Genomic DNA, 8,447 nt, shown 5'->3' with positions numbered 1-8,447 from the left:
TAGAAGACATCAGAGAAATGGCTGTTCGGGAGCAGCAACAGCAGATGGACACGGACTGACAGAAACAGATGCAGTATATTAACAAAGAGTGCACTCCCAGGTAAGGAATTGAGCTAGAGAATTGGTTAGACACTCTATGGCACCTTTGCCTCGTAGATTGTGACCTTTTAGGTTATTTGTATCGTGAGAGGTTTTTGTTTGTTTGTTATGTGCATGCTGTATTTCATGTTGGCCTTGGTGGTGCTAATGCTTCATATTTTTTTCCTCTGCCAAGTGGTTTCTATCATATTCTGATCCCTCCAACTTCTGCCCTGTTTCCTCATCATTAAAGACAATGATAGTACCCTGCCATGTCAATTACTTGTTATACCATAACTAGTTCTGAACTGAGCAACTTTCAGTGCCCATTTATTTAGCAGTTTGGTACATCAGACTGAGCTCACCTAGGAAGCTATAGTCCTAGCTGGCTTCTCTGATGTCCGAAATCAGCAGGCAGGTCAGTAGGTAGCTGATTCTAGCTGACTGTCGGGGGCCCTTGTTTTTTTCCTCATGTGTTCTCTCTTCTGACAACTTACCCCAGGCTAGGCAAAGGCCCAAGAAAGACAAAGCAGCAGCTTGTCAGCGACCTTCCCCGTACCCCCACCCCCAGCCTAGGCTCAGAGCGGGCGGTTTCCAATGACCATACTCTGCAGATAAGAGGTCAAGAAGCCACTGGTGTGGAAGAGATGTGAAGCTCGTCCCACCTCCATACAGTGGTACCGTGGACTGGCACTTTCTATGTTCGACTCTGACATGCTATCTTATAGGTTGTCAAGACTCACATGGTCCCAGCTAAGGAGAAATCAAGTCATCACACAGAAAGTTTAACTGGCGGCTTCCTCCCCTCTTCTTTCTTCTTTTCGCTTGTGGGTTGGGTCTCTGTGGTAGAAGACTTTGTCATGTGTAGGACTTTAAGAAAGAAGACAGGAGTATTTCAGATACCCTCGATGAGTTTTCTTAATTTGTCTGGATTAGGAAGTCTTTTTTTTTTCTTCTTTTCTTTTTTTCTTTCTTTTTTAAATCTAGTTCAATGGTCTGGTGAATGGGGAAAGATTTTAATCTTTAGACAGGATAGATTTCTGTATTCATTCAATCTGAGCCAGAAGCAGGCAGTAGTTGCCCTGGACTCTGCACCTTCCCTTATTTCCTGTGACTATGAAGTCATCAGATCTGGCCGATCCCACCTCCTCTGTCTCTTTTGTGTCTGTAAGAGACTGGGTCCCTGTAGACCAGGTTATCCTCAAAATTGCTATGTAGCTGAGGATGTTCTTGAACTCCCCCACTTGCCTCCCTGCTTCCTCCTCCTCCTCCTGAGTCTGGGACTGTTGGAGGGAATGAGTACAGGTATGTGCCACCATGCCTAGTTGATGCAGGGTTGCAGACAGACACAGCTGCATTCATGCTGTGTGTCCTGATTGGTTTTGTCAACTTAACAACCAACTAGAGTCATCTGGGAAGATGAACCTCAGAGGAAGGAATGCCTCTATCACATTGGCCTATAGGGAAGTCTGCAGGTAATTTTCTTGATTAGTGATTGACCTGGGAGGACCCAGCACACTGTGGGCAGTGTTACCCATGGACAGGGAGTCCTGGGTAGTAGGAGAAAGCAGGTTGAGCAAGCCATGGGGAATGATTCAATAAGTTGTATTCCTTTATGGCTTCTGCTTCAGTTCCTGCCTTGACTTTCCCTTAGTGATAAAGTGCTGCCTGGAAATACAAGATGAAATAAACCCTTTCCTCTCCAGGTTGGTCATGGTCTTTATCCCAGCAATAGAAAGCCCTAACTAAGACTCTACAAACTGAGCCCCCTCACTCACTCTTCCTTTTTCCTGAACATGTCCTTTTCTCTTTCTTTGTCAGATCACTGACCCAGTTATCTACTCTTGCCTGAATGATGATGGACAAATCCTAAGTTAATCCATTTTTTTTTACTTTGTTCCAGGCGAGCAATTTAAAATATAGTCCTGGCTATGTCACAACCTTTCTTCGGTGCTTTTAATAGCTCATTATTTCTCTTAGTGAGCTTTCTCACTAGTACATTGGGTTCAATTAAAGCTGTGTAGGCATATTGATTCCTTTAGCTCGAAGAGTGTCCACTCTGTAAGCAGCCTTACTGACTCACTCACCACCCCACCTCCCATTCTATGCAAGCATCATTTATTCCCGGTGGCATGATGTGGGAAAGATGTGTAGAAGAGAATCCAAGATGCTTGGACCACTCCCCTCGTGCCAGGTGTATCATCTGTTACATTGCCCTGTGCAGTACTAACACAGCCCTCTGGGTATCACTCTTTACCCTTGTAGTTTTCTGCATCTAAAATATTCTTTGAGCTTGTTTATGTGTTTAGATTCCTAATTATCCTCCAAGACTCAATTGGGAATCATTTATTTCAGGAATCCTTCCTAGAAGTTCAAGGTTAGGCTAAGAATGACTCACTTATTTTCTTTCTCTTCATCTCTTCTGGGGTTAGAGCTAGGAGTTAGGTGTAAGGTGTGGGGGTTAGGGTTAGAGGTTAGGGGTTACAGGTTAATGTTAAGGTTAGGATTAGGAATTAGTTAAGGTTAAAGTTAGAGATTAGGGGATATATTTAGGGATAGGTCTTCTGTTACCTTAGCCCTGAGTATATTACCAAGCAGCAGTTTTTTATGTGTCTGCCTTTCCTTCAAGCCTAAGAGTTCCTTGAAGACAAAATGAGTTATCTTCTACCCAGCATCATGCCAAGCACAGGTTAGTACTCAGTAAATTAGGAACTCGGGAACATTTGGAGGTTGGGTACAATGCTCACGTCTGTGCTGGCAGAGCTAAATACTCGAGGGTTGCTCCTAGCATCTTATTTAGATTTCATCAGCATTACTTGCTAAAACTTTAAGTCCTGTGCATCAAAATGCTGAAGTGAGTGTCATGAAGGATGGATAGAGTGAAGATTCTCTAATTCTCAGGTGTTTTCGATGTTTTGAACAGCGGCAGATGTGAAGAGGCGTGGCACACCAGACAGACAGGGCAGTGAGGATTGCTGTGTTAGCACTGGTACTATATGATGCTGATATGGGGGTGTGTGGCTGTATCCCACCTCCACAGCCCAAGGACTTAATATTATTTTAGCTGTTAGAGTCTGTAGACTATTAGTTGGTAGCAAATAACCATTTCCAAGATCATACATGTACTACCAGACTGGCACGGAACCAATATTAAAAAACAATGCTACGAGTTGTAACAACCAATTGTCAGTTTATGAAAAACCTCACGATTTGCTCTTGGATACCTCACCTCTGCTTGTCACTCCCACACATAGGAAGTTAGAGAACACGACACTTTAAGAAATCTAATTTGTTGGAGTTCAAAGGCTACAGAAGCTTTTGACCAGGGTGCTGTGCTCAGAGAGCTCTCCAGAGACACCCTACAGTGGTGTCTTAAACCACACAACATGGGTAGATTCCAGTGTTGTCTTCCCTGGTCGTCCCTGGTGAGGCCACTGTGAGGAAGGAAGGTGGATGCATCTCAGGTATTAGAGTGAAAAGAGGATGGTGGAGGAGAACGAGCTTCTACATGATGTATGTAACACAGCATGGGGAGGTAGAGTGTCTGTGTACTGTCTGCTAGATGGATGCTGAGAATCTGCCATCTACATGCTGGAGAAACAAGAAACTGGCTGTGTGTCTTAGGATTTCTATTGTTGTAAAGAGACACCGTGACCATGGCAGCTCTTATAAAAGAAAACATTTAACTGGGGTTGGCTTACAGTTCAGAGGTTTAGTCCATTATCAACATGGCAGAAAGCACGCCAGTGCACAGGCAGACATGGTGCTGGAGAAGGAACTGAAAATTCTACATCTGGATTAACAGGCAGCAGGAAGAGAGACAGAGAGAGAGAAAGAGAGAGAGAGAGAGACTGGACCTGGTTTGAGTTTCTGAAACCTCCCCTCCCCAGTGATATACTTTCTCCAACAAGGCCATGCGTCCTAATAACTTTCAAATACTGCTACTCTCTGTGAGCCCATGGTGGCCATTTTTCATTTAAAACACAACACTGCATAGCTACTTTCCATTTGAAGGCCTGAGAAGTGGCCAAGAGGTAGAGAGGGACAGACAAAGATGACACATGTCCAAGATCAGACAGAAGACACTCAGCTTCCTCCACCCCCGGGTTCTGCTATGTCTGCCCTTTGTAGATTGTGTGTCACTTGCCTGCACTGATCTTATTTCCTTGTGCTAATCTCTTGTAGGCACACCAAGAAATAATGTTTTACCAGCTATGTGGGTATCCCACGACCCAGTCAATTTCACATATAAAATTAGCAGTCACACAGTGTAGTGGAGAACCACAGGATCCTTCAGTTTAGCTCATTTGTCTCATTTCAGGGACTCCAGGGATTTGCTGATATTCCAACTAATTATTCTCCATCATTAATGGATCAAACACATGATATATTACAGTGAAGCAGGGAGGGGAGGAAGGAGAGAAACTGTAAAATAAAGTTGAATGGGGCACTATGATAGAAGAAAAAAATGTGTGAAGAATCACCCCAAATCTTATTGCAACCCTAAATATTACCTAATATATCAAGTTTGCCTTTCTCTATGAATGTATGCCTGGAGGAGACTGCTCAGTGATCTTTGCTGGCATCTTTCATTACAGAAATGGTTTTGTTGGTGTGCACTTACCTATCTCATCATTCCTTATATAAAGCTGGAGTGCAATAGAACTATCTACCCACTCAGTTATATGTACTATTATCTATTCATAGTTTATATACATACAGACTACATAAATATGTGCATACCCAAGAAAAATGAAAATATTGGCTCTGGATTATTCAAAAAAGGGAAAACAACCTAGCTTAAGTTATACTTCATGAGAAAGGCATGAAAATGAGGCACATACCAGCAAGTCTGCTTTTCTTTAGCTAGTCAGTTTTTTACCATGCATTTACCATGGTCCAGGCTTCAGTATGTGCATTGAAGAACAAAGCAGACAAGGAATCTACATTCTAATGGGGCAGACAAGTGATAGACAGGTAGGTACACAAACAAAGCAATCTCAGGAAAGTCATGGGAAGAGGGGCTGAGCTGTGAGTGCTGGAGACAATTTCATATAGCATCATCAGGAAAGGACTCTTTGAGGCTTCTTATTTAAGATATGAGATGCTATCATAACCTGTGCAGGCAGCTATGGAATACTTCAGACTAGGTAGCTTGTAAATAACACAAACTCTTGCTCCAAGTTTTGAAGGCTGGGAAGCCTGCTAGGCCCTAGAAGATTCAATATCTGGGGAGACTTATCTTTCTGCTTTGAAGATAATACCTTCCTATTACGTCGTCATGTGCTGGAAGGAACAAGGCAGCTGCTTTCAACCTCTTCTAAAAGGGAACAAATCCTTTAATCATGACTAATTGCTTCCCCAGAGGCTCCAGCATGTGTGCATGTGTGTTTGTGTGTGTGTATGTGTGTGTGTGTGTACATGTGTGTATGTGTGTTTGTGTATGTGTGTATGTGCACGTGGTGCTTCCACATCCTGAGACCTAAGTTCAACATCCAGTGTCTTCCTCCATCACTCTCTACCATATTTTTTGACAGGGTCTCTAAACGAAGTTCGGGGCTCTCTAATTTAGTTAGAATAGTTGGCCAGCAAGCCCCAGGGATCCTCCTGTCTCCACTTCCCCAGCCCTGGGATTACAGGTGTGCACCGCTGTGCCCAGCCTTTTTAAGTGAATGCTGGGGTCCAAATTCAGGTGCTCATGGTAGCACTGCAAGTCCTTTGTCAAATGAGCCATCCCCCAGCCCCTGGTTCCTTAATACCCAATAGGGGTAGGAGTAGCAGCTCAGACCATTGTGTCTGCATAGTTCTGTTGTTTTCTTCTGGATTGATCTGTGTGATGAGAGGAAGAGACAACAAAGCGTTCCATCCTCCTACAGTCTCAGCTTTCGGAGGCCGGTGTCCATAGGCTGTGACCTTTGGGTCACCCACTGGTTAGGAAAGAGTGGCTAGAGAGGGCTAGAGCTGGATACAGCATCTTTCTTCTTCTAGGTAATTTAGTCTTTGCTAAAACTCCCAGCAGCTTATGGTTTAATAAGCTTTCCTAGAGAGAATAGTAGAATGAGCTGTAGGTGACAGCCCTCACCTGTAACCCTAGCACTAAGGATGCTAAGCAGGACAATCATGGGTTTGGGACCATTCTGGGCTACATAGCAAGTTATGGAACAGCCTGGACTCTATTGTAAGACTCCCCTCACCTAAAACAACAACAGCAAAAACAACAGAATGTTGTACTTCAAAATGGCCTGGTGCCAGGGGCTTCTCTCTGATTTTCTTTGTGTGAGTCTGGGCAGATTTTTTTTTTAGATAAAACTCAGACACCATGGGGGTGGGATGGGCTTATAACTGGGCCTCCTAGAAGTTTTTTTCTATTTCAGGTTTGATTTATTTTTATTTTTATATGTATGTCTGCATGTCTAGTGTCTGTGGGGTTAGGAGATGGCAATGGAGTCCCTAGAACTGGAGTTCCAAACTATTATGAGTTGCCATGTGGGTGCTAAGAACCAAACCCTGGTTCTTACAAGAGCAGCCAGTGCTCTCAACAGCTGAGCCATCTCTCTAACCCTGTACCAGCACCTACTCTCCAGTTCTCTAGTCTCAAAAGTGCCTACTTTAAAGCCCCTGAAATTCATCAATTACTGCTTGTAATTTTTTTTTCCCAGGCTCTGTTTCCAGAGGAAATTTCTGTTGTGGTACTCTGTGATTTTTCACTCTGCCTGTCTCTTTTTGATCTTTAATACAGCAGTTTCCTATGATTAGGTGACTTTAATTCCGTGAATCCAAAAAGAATGGTTGACTTTCAGTTTTAAAGCCTACCTCCCATGAGGAGAGGATGCTGGCTTCCGAGGACTTTATATGTTGGATTTGAAACCAGGAGTAAGGAAGCTTAAAGGTTCCCATGCGACCTCTCTGCTGGGATGTGAATAAAGAGAAAGACATCAGATGAGGAGTGTGGGAAACCTTTCCAGGTAGGAAAATAGTGCATTCAAAGGTTCAAAGGGCCTGGGCTATCTGGAGCTGAGTGTTGAAAAGAAGGTAAGAGGACATGGGCCCAAGATCGACACAGATACATCTGTAGGTTAGATCTTGAAGGGCCAGCAAGGCCCACGATAGTGGAAGGTCTTACACACTAAAGGGAACTACTTACTCATCTTGGGATGTAAGCAACACAGATCCAATGGCATGCCCCTCATCTCTACACAGTGTCACAGAGATAGAAACATTATGGTAGTAAGCCCCATGCTCTTTCTGTGCGTCTCCTATTTCCAGTTCAGATGATACAGACAATGGAATGGATGAAGACATTGGTTTTTGCCCATAGGATGATTCACCCCATAAAGGGGCTTGTGCAGACTCTCTCATTCTGGAGTGATAGGATTAATTGTAAATGTGATTGAATCTAGAATCCACTGGGAGCCAGGCCTCTGACATGTCTGCGGGAGATAATCTTGAGTGTGTTTCTTCAGGTGAGTTGACTCACCCACTGTGGGTGAGTCCTTGTCTGGGAACCTGAACTGTATAAGTGGACAGACAGGCTGAGAAAGCCTTGTGACCTGCCCATGACTGCACATGCATGTGATCTCTAAGAGCACCTACGAGGACCCTTGAGTTCTAGAAGTCAGATGTTGGTGGCTGCCGAGATTGCTTTGGGGATAAGTTGATTGCCTTGACTAGTTAGTACCCATAGGAGTGGAGATAGAGTAAAAACAACACACACAGGCACACACTGAAAGCCCAAATAAAACAAAACAAAAACAATAACAATAACAAATAAACAAAAAACCCTAGATTCAAACAAAAAAGTAGACAATTGAGCAATTTTCGGGAAAACCCACTCCAAAATCAAAGGAAGATTACTTTACTTTATTTTTTTTAAATGTGAAAACTACCACAATAACCACAGGGTTTTGTTTTCATTCTGAAGAAAGCCTTGTCACTAGATAATTGTTGTATTCTGAAGAAGCCTCGCTATGTAATGAATGGCCCTGGTGACCCAATTTCCTTCCATGTGTCTTGCTGGCCAATTCAGCTTCACTGTTCTGAGTGACAGTCTTCTCTCATCTCCCACAGAAGTCAGCCCGCAATCCCACCTTTGTCCATTATTTCCTTGTTTTCCTCCCATTGTTTCTTTATCCTTCCCTCCCTTTGCTAAGCCCCATGCTGTCTGAGGAAACTGTTCTCTCTCAAGGATGTCCTGGTGCTACGCATTTTATTCCTCTGGTTTTTTTTTCCCAGAGCTGGAACCTCAAGAACTCTTTTCTTTTAATTTTTTATTCCCAACTTCTTCCTCATATAGGTACTTGAGGCTGGAGGGAGGCTGCAGCAGAGAACACTGGGCTGTCAGCTCTCTAGTGTGACAAGACCTGGCACCA

The sequence above is a fragment of the Cricetulus griseus genome (genome assembly GCF_003668045.3).
Source record: "Cricetulus griseus strain 17A/GY chromosome 1 unlocalized genomic scaffold, alternate assembly CriGri-PICRH-1.0 chr1_1, whole genome shotgun sequence".
Lineage (NCBI taxonomy): Eukaryota > Metazoa > Chordata > Mammalia > Rodentia > Cricetidae > Cricetulus > Cricetulus griseus.
This window is presented reverse-complemented; position numbering follows the sequence as displayed.